Genomic DNA, 18,671 nt, shown 5'->3' with positions numbered 1-18,671 from the left:
GTTTCTCAATTAGCTGATCCACTTTAGGTACTTTCTCCAACCCAAAGTCACAGAGTGTAGCCAGTTCAAATAATGCTGAGTCATAGTGGTCAACCGACTTCTGGCTTTTGGGCCCTCTGGTGAAAACTTGAACACACCGCACAAATCTAGCTGCTCTCACCCAGAAGCTTTTGAAGATAACTCAAACCTCTCCATTTTACATATAACAAATTATTTCTTCCAATAAAAGTAGTTTTACACACTAGCTGTATGCTGCTGCGTGTCAAATAAACATTTTTACAAACATACAGCCTGTACTACAGGTAAAGAAAAGTTGTAAATAATCCATCACTAACCAGGAAGTACTAACTCTGAGACTTCTGGTTTCCAGATTTTCGAAATTAAACTGAATAAACAATGCACAATCCTCTAAAAAACAGTGTCGCATTGAACGAAAACGTCAAAGGCTCTTTAGGAGCCATAACAGCTATTATTAGCTGGTCAAAACAATTTTTCTGGCATTCTAGAACTACAGTAATAATCTAGACACTTTGCACTGCATGAGATGCGTTGCAACCCATGCTGCATAAAGCTATTCAGTAGGTTCCAGTTTGACATCTTAATACATTTTTTTAAATCAGTCTAGCTGTTGCTGTGGTTAAGTCAAAACCTCCGTTTGACTTGCTGAACAATGACTGTTCTCCCAGAAGCCTCTGCAGACTCAACCAAACTCTAATCTTTTGTCCATCAAAGATGGTAGACCTGGCCCAAGAACAAGGCCTGAACAATCCTTGTGGGCTGTGGTTGCATTAGTTATTTGTTTGTATCATATGCTATGGTACGCTGTCTATTTTGAAGCAAAGCTCTGCAAGACCGACTCTCTGAACACCCAAAATGCTGAGTGTTAAAACTGACCCGGTTAGCTCAGCAGTGTCATAGCAAAAGGTAACTGATCATCTTTGCTAGTGGCTTCAAAATTTTAGGTTTCTCTTGTTTTTTGTCTTCCGTCTTGTTAATCTCCTCTACTATAATAAAATAAGTCAAAAATCCAAAGTAAACAATTAAAATGCTACTTTTCAATCAATCAAATTTTATTTGCATAGCACATTTCAGCAGCAAGGCATTTCAAAGTGCTTTACATCATTACAAACACAGAAACACAACACAACATAGAATCAACAATCAAAACTTGACATTAAGTAAAGTTCCATCAATAAATTTGTTATTGATCACATTTCAAATACAATTCTAAACAGGTGGGTTTTTAGTCAAGATTTAAAAGAAGTCAGTGTTTCAGCTGTTTTACAGTTTTCTGGACGTTTGTTCCAACTTTGTGGTGCATAGATGCTGAAAGCTGCTTCTCCTTGTTTGGTTCTGGTTCTGGGGATGCAGAGCAGACCAGAACCGGAAGACCTGAGAGGTCTGGAAGGTTGATACAATAAAAGCAGATCTTTAATGTATTGTGGTGCTAAGCCGTTCAGTGATTTGTAAACTAACAACAGTATTTTAAAGTCTATTCTTTGAGCTACAGGGAGCCAGTGGAGGGACTTTAAAACTGGTGTTATGTGCTCTATCTTCCTGGTTTTAGTGAGAACCTTTCTGTCTTTAAGTAGTCTTAATTGATAACAAGTCCTTGTCTTTTTATTTTTTATTTTTAGTTTGAGCTCATCAGTAACAAATAAACATTGAGTAATAGGTTGTTGGTGTGATTTTTCTCTTTAAAGTCATTACTGACATGGGGATAATATTATTTGAGTCACAAAAAAAGTCCTCTTTGCACACAGCGGCAAAATTGGAAATCATTTTTATGTTTGTGTGCACAAACTTGGCCAGTAAAACTGATTCTAACTTTATTATATAATTAAAAGAGCTTATGCCCATTACACTGCATAGGTATGATAAATTAATCAGTCATTCCTTCAACATTTTACCATCTTGATGTTTCCTATTTCATCTTGTTAGATTTAAGTCTGACTTATTTGGTACATTTAAAAGCAATAAATGTGACATCAAAAGATTTACTACCAAAGCAGATAACATAAAACACAATAAATGAGCAGAATATAATAAATCTGAAAATCACAATACAGAAACTTAACTCTATGTATTCCAATTGCGCTTGAATCTTAAGGGGATCTTAAGCAGAGGCTTAGAAGTCTGCTCTGCTGTGTGTCTGTGCCAAGGTTGTTGACAAGATTTGTGGCAGCTACTGAAAAATCTCAGCAACCTTTATTTTTAAATTTTGTGCCATGACATCGAAGAGAAACTGACTTGCCGACTGAAGTGCTCTGAGAGGCGTGTTCATGCTAAAACATCCAGCTACGTATGATGGGGTTCGACAATTTAAAGCTTTAAATTGCCGTATTAAAGCTATTTAAATGAATCCAGAAGTGGACAGAAGAAGAAGCCAGCTAAGAGACAAGACTGAAGCAATATGATCACAACAAAAGTAAAACATACAGAATTAATTTAGACCAACATTAAGATGTGTAAAGTCTGAAAGACACAAAATAAAAGCACTAATAACTTCTTGTCTTGTTAGTAGGAATATAAAATTTAACCTCACATTGGTAATGTTACCGATTTTATGAAAGCATTTATCTACTTCTCTAATTTGAAGGAGCTCTCAAAAACAAACCTCCAAACAGCAAAACAACAAGGAGTCAGAGGACAAAATGTGGCGGAAATGTTCCTCAGAAGAGAAGATTTACGAGTGATGTGACTTTAATTTACCCTCTTCTCTAACCCAACAAACTGGGCCACAATTTTGACCAAATGCTGTTTAAAATGCTCAGCCTGTGTACCCTCATACAGCACTAAGACTGAACAAACAGCTTGAATTGTGTTTTGTGTTGCCAAGATGAAGGTAGTTTAACTACAGCAAATGCTACATAAAAGACATGGGTATTCTGAGTATGCATTATGTTAACCTCGAGCTGCAAAATGTTTTATTTTATATTTATGTAAAAAAAATAATGGATGAATAACTTTTTGTGGCTAAATATCTGTTTTCCCTCAGCATGTTTAATTATTTTTTCATTTACTATCGTTGGATAAGCTCAGTGAAATGCATAAGCTCAGAATCTCATGCACATCAGAGGGAAACCTGCACAGCTGCAAGGTGAAAGGAAAGTTGATGTCATACCTCCCACTCAACAGTCACTCTGTCTGAGGAGATTCCAGGATCTAACCTCCACATTAAATGCAATTCTTGTGGCATTACACCTTCTCTTAAAGGGATCAGTTTCAAAGTCTTGAGGTCATCTTTCTTTATGGTCAGCCGGTAAAGTGAAATTAACAACTCTGTTGGGTTTTACTAGTTTCCAGAAACAGCAGAGTAGGAATTAACACAATTGCTTGTGTTAACAGTAAAAGTTGCCTCTGTTTTCTATTCTAAGCTCCTGCTGTTTATGTAGGAGTGGAGAAGGAAGGTGTGGTTTTACATAAGAAACTGTGTCACAGCTTCCCCAATTTCGATTTTTTTTACTTCAGTTTTTAACATCTTGAGTGGCTGACCAAAGTGTTTATTTTTGTAAATCAAACTTCATCTCCCTTAAAGCTTTATTGTGTCATCAACAGTCCTTTTTCCTCTTCTTTTTTTCGTTCTCATTTCTGAACCATATATTTTTTCAACTCCATAAAACAGCTAAAAATTGGTGAAGGAAGAAAGCCAGAGACTACCTGTTGAAATGTGTTGTTAGTTCCTCTCTGCAGTCACAGCTGCAACCACAGGGTGGTGAGATAAAAATGGATTGCAAACAATGCATGTGTGTGTGTGTGCACTACACCCTGATGCACTTACGTTTCTTCCTCCCGTCTTTGCACCCACACTTTGTAAGTGGGTTAAAACTTTCAGTCAACATCAGAATTAGTGCTGCCTGGTGACTTCTGTACTTGAAATGTCACTGGCAGATAATTTGGTTGGGGATATGATATGCTGCACAAAGATGACGCACTTGTAAAATTTGTGCAAAAGATCAGCAAAAGATTATCTGCTAAAGTTAGGAAAGTAGACTTCTCATAATGAATTGTTGTTTTGTATTGGATATGTGTGTTTGTCAACTGCTTCAGACTTTGGATATCCACTAACAGATTCATAAGATGGTCAAATGAATTAACGAACAGTCAAATCAAGCTTTTGTAAAGATTCTAATCTTATAATTCAGGAAGATGAAGAACACAAAATAGAGTTTTGGAGAAAGATGAGTCAACGTTTATCAATTGTTTGATAAACAGTGAATCAATCATTCACAAGGCTACTGCTCAATCCATTTAGGTATCTAAAGATGTTGGTGATGACTTGCAGAAGTTCCAACCTAGCAACAGAAAGAGGAAGGGCATTTAAGTGCCTTTTTACGCAGCATGGTGTTAGTGCAAGATGGGCTCCTTCGAATATTACAGGAACTACTGATGTACTGATATTTAATGTGCCATAGGAAATGAATAAAGAGGGAGTGACATTGCATCTAGTGTGTTGAGCCCTTGATGAGAAAATGCCTCCAGTTTGTGAGCTACAAGCATGGTTTTTTAGAAAGAGTTGACTAGAAGTCAAAGAATTTAAAACGTTGACGTATGCTTTGAGATCACTGTTCTGTTTAAATGCTCAAAGTCCGTGCTTTGGGTTCCTTACACACAGCACGATATTTTCTCCTGGGATTTTCTAATTCTTGAATGAATCCACCTTGCCATTTGGTTGGGGCTGGGCAATAACGTGATTTTATTTATTAATCAAATTAGCTGTTTATGAAGATTTCATTTTTATCATTGCACTCATTGGGGTTTGGTAGTTCAGACTGATGCCAGCCCACCCGGGGCCTACCATCTTGCTTAAAACGCATATTTTAGGTCTTATGTTTACTCGGACTTTGAATTTAGGTCATCTCTCAGGAGAGATGATTAATTATTTGGAAAATATTTTCTGCCATTCATAACCTTCTTTAGAAAAAGAAGGGAAGAAAAAGAAAACTAATATCCGATTTGGTATAAAGCAATCTGAGATTTTACGTTTAAGCCATATCGTCCAGCCTTACCCTCCACATCGTGGGAAGTTAATAGTCTTGGAATTTACCCCTTCAATATTTAATAACTGCCTAACAGTGGAAACTGAAACTGCAGTGGCTGCTGCCACAAGTCTTGCTGTACGTTTTCTTTTGCTGTCAGTTAAGGGTTTCTGACCACTTGCCTTCTCAGGAATCTGGTGGCAGTCATTGAGGGCTTCCTGTCTCTGCCACTCCGGGTTGTGCAGCCACTGTCCCATCCACACCCCTCACTGCGTCTCTACGAATGTTAAGTGACTTTTTGCATGTTTATCTTGGTGTGCATTGTCTTTGAGCTCTAGTCTCTTGAGTTTGCCATACTTCTGATGTGCAAACGTCTCAACAGTCCAGGTTTTTTGTGGGTTCTGTCTATAAGCAGAGCCAATTCAGTCAATAAAGCTGTTGAATGGCTGCATCAGGCGACATACCACATTTGCATATGTGTGCTTTGATTAAGAATGAAAAACTTTTGAGACTACAGTAATCACTGAAAGTAGAATTTAGTGATGAATTTGGATTAAATCCTGGCTTTACTAGTTTTATCTCACTATTTATTGCAAATGTGAATGATTCTGAATTTTACTCAGACATGTTCTTTGCAGTCAGGGTTGAATGTTTTAGTCACAACTCTATGCCTTGAACAATTTATGCTGTTATGGAGGCACTAGCGAGTTGAACCCTGTACTTGCAATAAACGAGCTAGTGAGTGTATTTTCAAAAGAGCTGTGTTAACACTTTTCTGAGTGTTAACACTCAGTCAAATAAAACTGATGGGGTGGTGATGGCATATGAGGTTGCATGTGACATAGGTGGCTTCTGGCTCTAAAAATACAATGTCCCAAGTGAAACAAATCATAAAAGAGCTTGCATTACTTGAAGATTAAGAGCAAAGTTTACTTTGAGTTAAAGACACTTGATGAATAAAATTGTTAACTCAGAAAACAGTTTTGACTCGGCTTATCTTCATTTTTGCCGCTAGAGGAGTTAAATGACAGTGAGACTTCAGTGGGACTGTGCGTAGTGTTTCAGATCATTGTCAGAACAACCTCTTTTACACTTCCCCTTTCTCCTTCCTGTCTGCTCTCTTTAGATCACTCCGTCTTTGCACACTGTGGCACTCTCAAGTTTTCTTTATACACCCCTCTGACTGAGTATACCACCCACGAAGCTATGCCTATCAAACTTGAAAAGAATATTTTACTATAATTTTGGTTCTCAAATCTGTACAGAGCACCAGTGGGCCTCATGTTGCGTTGATTAAACCAACAAAGTCAGCTTCCACCTTCTGAGTTTCACAACCCATCTGTGTCTTCTGCAGGAAGGCAAATAAAAAAACCACTGGAGGGCAGTGTGGCCTCATGTTACACAACAGCTGTTCCTCTTTTTCATACACATCTCTCCTCTGACTTGTTTTTTTTTTTTTTTGAGAATAGCCAAGCAGCTGAATGCATTTCACACACACACAAACACCCCACACACACACGCTCAGTGTTGCGATTTGGACTCTTTTTGGTTCCTCTCTGCAGATGACTGACAGGTTCTTAACGAGAGCAGCCTCGAGCGTTTGCCCTCCAGGCCTGTACATCAACCATCAACATACAACGCACGCACTCACGCACATGCACGCTCACTCCCATATTTATAGGTGCATACACACTCATGATCCAAACACACACATATCCACTCTCCTTGTTTTTGACTTATTTTTTTTTTGCAAACATTCACCATCCCATTTTCCAGGCTTGATCACTCAGTCCATTGCTGAGGAAATGTTTGACTGTCACTGGGAGACGATCAGGTGGCCCAGCATTGTTATGTTTCTATGAGGCAACCTCAACCAACATGGAAAAAATGCCAGCCACACCGTTCACAAAGGCTCAATACAAACAGCACCAAACAATGCGACAAAGGCCAAGCTGAAGTCCTTGTGGTCCATAGTGACGAGCTGGCATAGCCAGAGAGGTTAGATGGAAACCAAGAGCAGCACATCCCCCCTTCCTCCCACTCGTGATTCATCCCTCCTCTCACCTTTATTACCTCTCTTTTTTCTGAACAGGAGAGAAAACCCAATTAAAATACTATGTGGATGGATACGATGAAGAAAGACATACCTCCTCGGTGACATTCCTTCTACCCCCCGTGAGGTGACAGATCTGGTGCATTGAAGAGGAGGAGAAGAATGGGCAGGCTCCTACCCTGTACTGCTGCTATTAAATGTTGATGTATAATATCAAATTATAATGTACACCACACTGGGAGTAAATGTGTAAAATAAAAACCTGCTGCAGATTCCCCTCACATACATACATATACTATTTGTTTGTATGTTGCTGTAGCAGAGATTCCCACATGCCAGACAAATACCTGATACAGCAGGAGGTGGAGGATGTATCTATTTTTTACATTTCACTTACAAACACACATACACACACAATAACAGATTCAGGTCTTCCATGTGCATCACTCCCTCTACCCCCCACTTTCTCCTTCTCCGCTCTTGTTTTTCTCTCGTGCTGACCCAACATCCGGTCCTCCCAGGAGATTCTGCTTTCTGCTACCAGACCGGGCCTGAACTGCGTGCTCACACACACACACGCACACAGAAACTCTCCACACTCCGACTGGCTTTTTCTCTCTGCGGAGACATGAACTGCCTGTCAATCCAGCAGCAGTTCAGTGCAGACCTCACTGCTTCCACATTGCAGGGGTCAGGGGCTCGAAATATTTGTGTGAACAGAAAAAAAACATGGGGTCAAGGAGCTGGACAAGTGTGAGGACTCCTCTATTCAGGCCCATTAAATACGTTGCTGATATTTACCTGTATGTCAGGAATGCATGCGCACACCCCCAGCAGCAGAAGGTGGAAAACAATCAACTCCGATCACAAGACAGCCACATTATAAGCATATAAACATCTCTATTAAATGTCTCTCCTGCGAAAATATCCTTAAGGGATTTCAAAAATTGCAACAGAGCTCCCATCAGTGAGAAAGTACAGAGAGACAGGAGTATTAGCAGTATCCTCACACACATACATATACAGATCTTCTTTTGGGGCTTTGAGTGGCCATTTAAAAATCTGCACGGCAGTTCACTGACCCAGCACTAACGAGGCAGCGATCCGGGCCTTTGAGGAGTAGCGCCTCTTATCTAGTGAATGCACAGAGCTGGCTATCTGCTGACCGAGTTTGACCACTGCTTAAGCTGATTAGCCTGCCTTCCAGTCAAGTTACAGTAAGCAGGAATACAATGAGAAACATTTTCCACATGGAAATTTTTAAACTGTGAAATGGATGTTACCTTTTTCCAATCGGAAATGCCAGCATCAAAATCCCAAGCTCATATCAAGATGTATAAACAACAGCACACTTTTCACTTGCAATCTGTCAAGTTAGGTTGGATAAATGGTCAGTGGTTGAGAGATGGCAAGGCGGGCATGTGATGGCCTAAGTGTCAGGGACTCAGAGATCCACTCGTTTAATGAGAATCTATGACCCGGACTGATAAAGGGCCTGACTGAGAGACTGTGACAAGGCCTAATGCTCACATGTACAAATGATGTGGGTGATTGGCTGAAGAGGGTGGAGGACATCTCTGTGGAAATGATACCCCGACAGGATATCTCAAACAAGGGTCAATTTTACAAAAAGATGCAAAGCACGAAATATAAACTTTATAAGGAAACAACTTTGTTCAACACATTCAGAAAAAATTTTTATCTGAAGTTTTGATGGAAAGAAAACATCTATTGGCAATTTTATTGACACAAAGTTTTTTTTAAGTTCTTTTCAGTTGTTCTTTTTCTTCTTATTTTTTTTCTGCAACATGGGGGCACTCACCTTGACCCTCAATCTGAGTGTCAAGGTTACTCAACAGATTTATTTTCACAAGCATATTCATATAAAACATCATTAGAAATTTTTTTGGGTTTATATTAAATGTAATGGACACAGAGACAAAAACGAAAGCGAGAAAGGTGTGGAAAAGCTTTAGAAGGAAAGGAGATAGGAGTAGAGGAGAGAAATAAGCAAAGGAAGAACACAAGTCAACAGCCTTGAAGTCTCCCACTAAACCTTCAGAAAGAGAAAAAACAAAACCAAGAAACAACGACAACATATGCTTATATAATAGTAACAGTTATAACGTTTTGAAAAGTACAAGGTACATAATGCAAGAGGTATTTAGTGGCAACTGCAGCTCAACAGAGCGCATCTGACAAACACCTGTGTGTGTTTATGTGTGTCAGTTTGCTTGTGTCTATAAGGTTTCTCCATAAGAATGTTCAATGCGGGTGTGGGAACCCACAGGTCTGCCCACCAGGATGTGAGGACAACCTGAGGAAGACCAGAGCCACAGACACCCAAGGGCCCTCAAACCCCAGCTGTGAAAATGCATAAAACACAGGGGGCTGCAGCAACAAGACCACAGGCTACACCGGTAACCCGCGACACTTCAAGCAGACCTGTCCAAGGATATAGGAACCCAGACCCAAAATCACACCACCCCTCAGCAGAGACCTGGTGGGTCCTCTCAAGTAGCTACCAGGCAAGGCAGCACATGATCAAGCCCCAGACACAAAGAGCCACCAATGTCACCCCGAAGGGGAAACTCATCTCTGGACCCAGAAGATGGTTCCCTTCATTTCTTGGTGGAGACAAGCAGACAGTCTAAACCTCCATAGCATCAGAGCAGCCCATCAGCCCCTGCAAGGGCCATGCACCACCCAAAAGACCTGGGCCTGGACGGACTCTTTCTGATTCCATCTGGAGAAGGAGGAGAAAGAGTCCATGCAATCTAAACGAGCCAGCCAACCAGAGCAGACCCAGGTTGAAATAGTCCCAATCCCCCAGTGAGCTCTAATCTCAACTCTGAGGACTTTCATTCAAGCCCCAAAATGGGTTCCCCGACAGGTCCACCCCGAATCAGCACACAAAAATTGAACATGCAACCCCCCACACAGACGTCACAAATCTCATATCCACAAGGGGCACTGCAGGAAAGCTACAGAAAGCTGATGAGGACACACCCGCATGGTGCAAGCTCTGCTGTCCAAATCCCCCACTCCAAGGAAGCCTCTGCCGTATCCTGCCCCCAACCACACAACGTGCCACAATAGCAAGGTTGCATGACATTATCCAAGCCTCATATGCAAATGCAATCGATCAGACGCCATCAAGCCAGCAACCACACAAAACCCCTTTAATCCAACACCAGGACAAGAGCAGTTACCCCCACCAAGCATCTTTGGCAGGAGGTCCACACCAGGTGGTTAGCATAGCGTAGCTAGAAGAGCGGCAAGGTAACTAGCCTATGGAATTTCATAATTTTTTTTAAATTACTAGACATGTTTTGGGGGGTGATTGGATTGATATGAGGGCATTTATTATAGCATTAATTTATGCAGTTTATTCTGAATTTATATCATATTTTTCTATGCAGATAAAGTGTGAGAGTTAATTTAGCCCATCAGGTGCTGAGTGTCATTTACACTGACACATTTACAAAAATGCTGGTGATGTTAATTACCTTATATAATTGTACCCCTCCCCCTCTAAAAATAAGAATTAATTTAATGAGGAACTGGCTTCAAGCTGTGTAAATGAAGTAAAACATACCTAATAAGATTTTTAATTTGTGAAAATTGAAGGGGCATCAGATTTCCCTGGTGTGGTAATTGTTCAAAGATCTACAAATATTAAGACACCATCCAAACAGCACACAAATGCATGCAAAACCACACTCACACACAGCCTTTGTTATTTTGAGAGCATTTGTCTCTGTACGGCAGAGAGGGGTTAAATCCGATTGAGTCGATATCACTGGAGAATAGCACATACGGTGTGCAGTCTGAGTGTGTGCACAGGTTGTGTACGTGTGTGTGTTTGTGCGTGAGCAGCATGGAGCCTGGGGACTTCCTCCCTCTCCGTCTGCAGCCCTCAGTTGAAATAGAATTGAATAGTCTGAATTCTCGATGGTAAATGTTCACAAAGTCAATACGAACTGTTAAGTCTCCCCTGCATTGGGGTTAGGGGCATTACCATTTCTGAGACTTCAGGAAAACACACACATTCACACACACACCCCATGAAGGAATACTCGCCAGACACCCCAAGAGATGCTAAAATATTTTTGAGTCCTTTGCAAAATGCTTACTGTACATCCTGCTTAAAAATTCTGTTTTAGCGTAACTCAGTGATTGAAGGCTTGTTTTCAGTTTTGTTCACTAATGTCAGAACAATGATGATGGAGGGAATGTGCTGTTTTTAAAGTGACATCAGTGCCTGAGGGACAGTGGTTATTACTGATGTAACTATGAATCAAGACTCAAGAATCTTCAAACACAAAGAAAGATGGGAATTGTATAACTTACAGACTTCCCTTATGGAATATCTGTTGTTTTTTTAGGTTTTGTAAATGTTGTCAAAATTTTAACAAAAAAAATCCCACACAGATTTTAGAATATTTAAAATTCAACCAAGTTTCATAGTATGCTGCAAGCCAACAAATGGATGCAACTTATATCTATAGGTCTCATTTAATGATGAGACATTACTAAAGAATGTCTCATCATTAAAAAAATTATGTGATTTATAGACTGATTTAACTGAAAATATATTAGTTTTGTCCGAAAAATGAACATGGATTAATTTCAGATTTGACCTTTATAAACAAAGGTAGTTATAATTGTTAACTTATGCTATTTCATCTTTTTTGGCAGAAGTATTGTAATTTCTTAATTTTAAAGAAAGTAATTCATTCAGATCACAGAAGGCAATCAGGATCATACCTGGTCAGTATGTGGAAGGACAATGTTCTCTCCATGCATGCGTGGGTTTTCTCCAGGTACTCTGGCTTCCTCTCACAGTCCAGGAACGTGGTTGTTAGGTAACTGGTCTTTCTAAATTGCCTTAGGTGTGAGTGTGCATGTGCATCCACACACAACCCTGTAAGGATAAGCAGGTACAGACAATGGATGGATGGATGATTGGATGACTGCTATTTTATTGCCTAAACTGCATCAAGGTTTGATAGTAATGATTCACAACAAATTTAATCTCAAGACACTTCACAAGAGAAACAGCTTCTATTCTATAAAATCCAGTTTGAAGGAAAAACATCTGAAAAGTGTGGCATACATATGCAACTAGCTCCATGACTCACTAATTTCTATTACATAATTTTGCTGCAGTTACATCTTCAGATCTTTGGAGTATTTATCCATCAGCATTAAACATCTATAAAAAGAAGCTGAGTCAGGCTAACAGGAGAATGTCTGCAAGCATTTCTTTCTAAACTCCATTTTCTCCAGGTCTGAACTTCATCCATCCATCTTCCTCTCCCCTATGACCAGTTCTCATAAGCTGTTAAAAAGGAAAAAGAATAAAAAAACGCCCCCAGTATGTGTCCAGGGTTAGTTTTCCTCTCACTTAGCTTTTTGCATACAAGCAGAAAAGTTTACCTTCTTCTTTCTGTGGCATCTCCTACTTGACCATTAGCAAAACGTCTTATGACTTTCTGTCATTTTTCAGTAATGCCTGGATTTATAGAGTGTATGACCAGTAGATTCCTCTCTACCTCTCCTTTAAACTTCTCCACAACTTTTTTCCCCCAGTTTGCCATGTTCCTTGGTCTTCATGATGCTGAATGTTCACTAATATTCTATAACAAACCTGAGATTTTTACTGAGAATCAATTACACACAGGGGTGCTAAATTTACTAATCCTTTTGCAAGGCTCAGTTGGATTGTAAAATATCTTTTCTGTGTTAGAGACAGCATCAGCAACAGTTTAGAATATTTGTGTCCATTACTTTAAATAGCAAGCTCTTTGTAAGATGTTCCATTTTGTATTTAAAGATTTGTGTTATTTGGCTATTTTTAAGGTACATCTGTGTGATTTTCATAGCTAGATTTTGTTTTTATATTCTCTTATCACATGAAGTGTCTACCAAGTGAACGCTGCAAACATTTGGAGCTCTGTGCAAGCCTTCAGAATATATCCTGCTGCTTTTTGGCTCAGGTCGGTCGCAGGTTACTACCATGTGTGCAGTGTTCACACAGCGCTTCTGTGTAGAACCAAGATAAGTTCGTTTGGAGAAATTTGCAACGCAGTGTGGTGGTGAGCTTTTACGAGTGCTGAAGCCTCTAATATCTCCTGCTGGCCATTAACGGTGGGCCAGCGTGGACCTTTTACTGCGCCGCGGCATCTCATTGGAAGAGCGAGCCATAAAACCCCAGGCCCTGTCACTCAGTGTCATTTAAACCAGGACTGATTGGAACTTTCTCTGGCCTTTGCTTTGCCTCCTTCCTCCCCGCTTGCGTTCTTTCCTGGCCGGTTCATGAATAATGAATGAGGATATATGCAGGCTGGAGCTCAGATATTAATGGAGCAGGAAAACAGAAGGAGAACCATCCTTTGTGCTGCCAGCCATTTCCTTTTTTACGACACTGAAACTGCCCCTGCCCAATTCCCCTCTTTTTCCTACCTGGCCTTTTCCTCCATCTTTTCTTCCTCTCCCTCCTTCTAAGACGAAGCTCAGTTTCTGTCTCTTTCCAGCCTGGAGTTATTCTTTTCTCTTCTAGTTGTCACTGTGTGGCCAAAGGGTGGACAGGGACCAGGAATTGAGAATGTGTAACTATAAATTATACAAAGAAAAAGGCCAGACACAACTGGAGGACAAAATGAAAAAAAAAAAATTGACTTGCTCTATTAGCAGGGTGCCTATTGTCTGTTACAGCGTCTGTTTCATTCAAGGGCATGGCACAGAGTTTACTTCTTTGTCTGCCCTCATCCTGTCTCTCCTCCAGCCCTTCCGATCCATCCGCTCCGGCCAGAGCGTCCGGCCAAACCCTGGAAGTCAAGGACAAAAGGTACGGCAGAGTTAGGTGGAGGGCAGCTGAGTGAACTCTGCCCTCAGAACGCGTTCTTATTCAGCTCCACTACGCTGTTGCATGGTCTAAAAAATATTTATTTTCGTAAATAAATAATATCACAACTTTAAGAATGCATTGCAGGGTAAAAGCTCAACAGTTACTGGGACCAGAAAAGGTTTTCTGAAACCATGAGGCATTAGAGGAGCTGGCAGTATTTGAAATCTGGCAGAACCAAGGCCCATCCTTGGATGACTTGCCCAATAAGGCCAGAGGGCGCTGATAACGGGCACAGCCTTATAACCCTCCTTGCGTGCCAAAATGTCTCTGCGTACTTCACATCCGCACCTTATAAGGTCAGATGGGCAGGGAGTCGCTTCTCTTCGGTCCAGAATGCTGTGAATTGGCTGCTGGTGGAGGGTTGTGGTAGGCAGGCCAGATCCCACCGTCCTAAATCTCTGACCCAGAGCTGTTTCATCGTCTCCGGGACCAACTGTCGCCTCAGATGACCAGTTTATCCCATCAAAATGAAGTCCAGCTCTAATAAAGTCAATACCTTTCTGATAATGTAAGGATTGCTAGTAATACTTTTTTTATTTTTAAGCAGCATTCAATTTTTATGCTTCACTAATCTGAAACAAACTTCCAGAAAACATGCTGAGTTCCTTCAAATAAAGGCTAAAAGCCCATTTGTTTAGAGCTGAATTTGATTATCAGTCTGTTTTTCAACCTGTAATCTCTTTCATTTCTTTGCCACTTGAGTGTAATGTTTTGCTTGTTTTTTTAAATTTTGTCTTCTTTTTAAACATGCAAAGCACTTTAAACAATCCCGTTCCTCAAACATGCTGTACAAATTAAATCTAAATAAAATCTGAAGTTAATTCCTAACTGACTTAGATGCAAAAGTGATGCTTTAACCGCAAACATCAGTGCATTTTAATTGGGTGTATATGTTACAGATGCCAAGTGCCAGGACTGCTGTAACAGTGATAAGCACAATCTGAAGAATAGTAAACCAGGATTAAGCAATGACATCCGAAGCGCTGCCTTTAGGATCCAGATGGAGTCTCATTTATTTGTTAACCAACAAACCTTTTACAGTGTGTAACCAAGACATAGTGTATTAAACAGAATAAATCATTAGTTTTTTTATTTTTTATTTTTACTGCATTCAGCTGCTTATAAACTAGTCTAAACATCAAAATGTATACTTTTTTAAAACTTAGTACTGATCAAAATAGAATTACAAAACTTGTTCCAACTTTGACCTCTGAATTCCCACACTTCATGAACAAAGACTAGTTTCTCTACCTTTAGCTTCAACTAGATTCACTTCACTCTCAGGCTCTAAGCTACTTTATGAGTCACCAAGAAACATGCACTGAATATTATTCTAGCAAAAGAAAAATAAAACTCTTAAAACCCGGAGTTAGTAACATATTACAGTTTTCTAATCACCTAAACCCAGCGACACTTTCCCAGCTTGTAATTCTGTCAATCTAAACGTCGGCTGATAAAACGTACAGCTATTAGCAGAAAGATGGACAGAAACCGTAACACAATGCTATCTACTGATCAAGTAACAGGTAAACATCTTATATGATAGTTTTGATATGTTTTCACCATGAACTGACCTGAACAATAGTTAAACAAGACTCAGCAATGACAACCGAAGCTCCGCCTTTAGCATCCAGATTGCTTCTGAGGCAGACAGGAAGTCCGCCCCAAAATGAACCCAGGAGCAACGCTTCCAAACAAAAGTTCCGCTTCGACTCTACTACTGCTCCCTTCACACGCCAAGCGCTATAAATGCAGACAGAATAACATGCCAAAATGTAAACAAAAATAATTTGTTCATTTTTGGGAGAAACTTGAATCAATTATATATGAAAATATTTCAAAATTATAAAACAACCAAAATAACGTGGTGACATTTTTAAGTGCACTGTACATACAGTATAACAGATTAACACAAACTGGTTCATAATTAAAGTGAAAGATAAATTAAATGTATACATGGTTTTGTTTTGTTTTTAAAATTCAAATCTGAAAAGTGTGGCATGGGTATGTGCTTAAGCCCCCTTTACTCTGATTTCCTTAAATAAAAACCATCACAAGTAATTTCCGATAAGAGTCGCTGTCTGTAATTGAATCATATATTCAGCTGTGATGTAAAGGCTTCAGAAATTTGTCAAAGAGTATTAGAGAACAAACAGCATCATGAAGATCAAGGAACACAACAGACTGATCAGGGAGAAAGTTCTGGAGTAGTTCATGTTCAGTGCATAATCTGAAAATAGAAAGATTCTGATACACCTGCAAACCTGCACCAGCACAAGACATGGCCACCCACCTGGCTGTGTAAAGAGAGCATTGATATCAGCCAAGAAGCCCATGACATGAGAAAGGGACATGGAAAGCAGGGGGAAGCATTTGATCAGGTGAGATACATGGAAAACCATTTTTTTCAACAGGAAGATGGACAGAGTTTAAAAAAGACCAGTTATGGGGGGAAAAAAACTGTTTGAGGTTATCATTGCAGCAGTACAACATACGACCAGAGCTACAGACATTTAGTTATTTTAAAAAAATCTAGCATGTTAGAATAACCCAGAACTAAATCTGACTGAGATGCGGCAAGACTTGAAAATTTATGTTTACATACACATTTAATCCAGTCTAGCTGAGATGGAGCTAATTTGCATATAAAAATGGACAAAAAGTTTCGTCTTTGCACATCTAAATGGAAACAGGAGACAGTGGTCAGTGCTGTCTGTCACCCTATTAACATTTCATCTCTATATTCATTTATTCACAGAGGCATTACTATTTCTGCGCACACACGCGGTTCAATTTGAACTTTGCACAACTTGCTAATGGGACGTGCAAGTTGGCAGCGCTGTTTTGCTGTCCGCATACTCCAAAGACTCATATAAAATATATTTCCTCAGCGAGGAAAGGTTTTGATCTTGGAAGTGAAGCAGAGTGTCAGTGAAATAACGTCGAAAAGGCGTACAGTTCAAAAAGTTTAAAATCTAACTTTTTGTGTTTGCTTGGGTGAGCGTTTCAGCTAATTACGCAGAAATCCCTCACGCTCACTGTTCCAATCCACCGGCACTGCTGTCTCAGCAGAGGACAAAGAAAACAAAGGAGACTGACAAACAAACAGTGAGTGAAAAAAAAATGATATAAAAGAGCGGAAGCTTTTCTTTCCATATAGCAGCAGAGCTGAGGCGACGGTGGCGTTTAATCAGTCGGTTTTTGCAGCGCCGTCAGCGTGAGCAGCCTCGGCGGTGCAGCCCTCTGATCAGTGCTGGGAGATGAGCTCCCCGCTGAGCTGCTGCCGCCCCTGAACCACAGGTCAGTCCTTGGTGAGTAGGTTTCATTCTGCTGTCGCCTTCTTAGTGCCATCTCCTTCTCTCATTAAGATATAGTTTGTGTTTGAGTGTGCATTTGCTCATGCATGTGGGCTTGTGTTTGGTGTGCGTGGAATAACTGCACCCCAGGAGTAGCCTAAAGGGGATGTGGATTCCCGGCCTCCGCTGAGATGCAGCAGCACAACCAGGATTTCTACCAGTGGGGGGCTTTCTGTGGGTGTGTGTGCAATCCGCATCAAGTGACTCGGTGCCTCAGGGTCAGACACACACACATGCAGGGAAGGAGCTGGTGCTGCAGCAGGGTAAACAAGAGCAGCCTGTTAGATCTTATCAGCCTCATCATACGCTTTATTATGCTGATTTGGGAGTATACTGTAAACTAATCAGGAACCCAGGAGTCACGGGGGGACACCCGGCTTAAAGGTTAGGCGTACAGAGAGAAGAAACTTGCTTTGCATCTAAACTCTCAACTTTTCATCTTCTTTCTGTTTTTTCTTCTTTTTTTTTGCTCACAAAGCTTCACTGCAACAAAACGTTGCGAGTTTGTAGCAGAAAGGTTGTAACCTTTCACCCCTGGGCTTGAAAGGTCCAAATCATGCCTGCCTTGGTTCATTTCAGAGGTGTGTGGTGATTGACTGGGTCCAGAGAGCCTGCTGCGGCCTGGGGATTTTGAACTGAAGTCAGGACTCTTTCTGCCTGTCGCTGTATGCTAATATTGGCCTTTAAACAAATTCACAAAACACACTTCAAGCCTCATGTTTGTTCACTTTGCATAAATGCATATGATTCTTATTCTGCGCCCAACATCTACAACGACACGACACCACAATGTTAAAAAGTTCACAATGTCTATTAATTTTGAGGCATCTGAATAACACCTCTGTGTTTATTAGTTTCACTGCATGTAAATAAATATAAAATCATTCTTCCTTTGTGCTTTGTTAACTTTCTAAAAAAATAGTTGGTGACTTTTTTTTGGTGCAATTTTTCACAGTTCAACCTTTTCCGCTCAATTTGGCTTTCTGTCCGTCCATGTTCTCGTCTCAGCAACGTTTAACAAGCAGCCTGAAAGAAAGCGCTCGCACCGAAATGTGGCACATTAGCAAGCCAGAAACCAAGAAGCAAACGAGCTGGATGACTGGTGAGAAAACGCTGTTGAAAAGTGGGAGAGTTACCCTTTTTCTGGTCTCTGAGACAGAGCATAAACAAGAGCAGTAATTAACAGTTTTGTGGAAATGCAGGGATGGAATGGGACACAAAAGCAGCCTCTGGCAGATCTGTCATCACCATCAGCATCAGCAGCGGTGTGCATTTAAAAATATACTGAGCTCATCTGCAGCTGTGCAGAATAAAATCAGTTACAGTCATAAAGTTAACTGCAGGAAATACAGAGCAGATTTAAACTGAAT

Source organism: Xiphophorus couchianus, chromosome 9, assembly GCF_001444195.1.
Source record: "Xiphophorus couchianus chromosome 9, X_couchianus-1.0, whole genome shotgun sequence".
Classification (NCBI taxonomy): domain Eukaryota; kingdom Metazoa; phylum Chordata; class Actinopteri; order Cyprinodontiformes; family Poeciliidae; genus Xiphophorus; species Xiphophorus couchianus.
Note: the sequence above shows the minus strand (reverse complement) of the source record.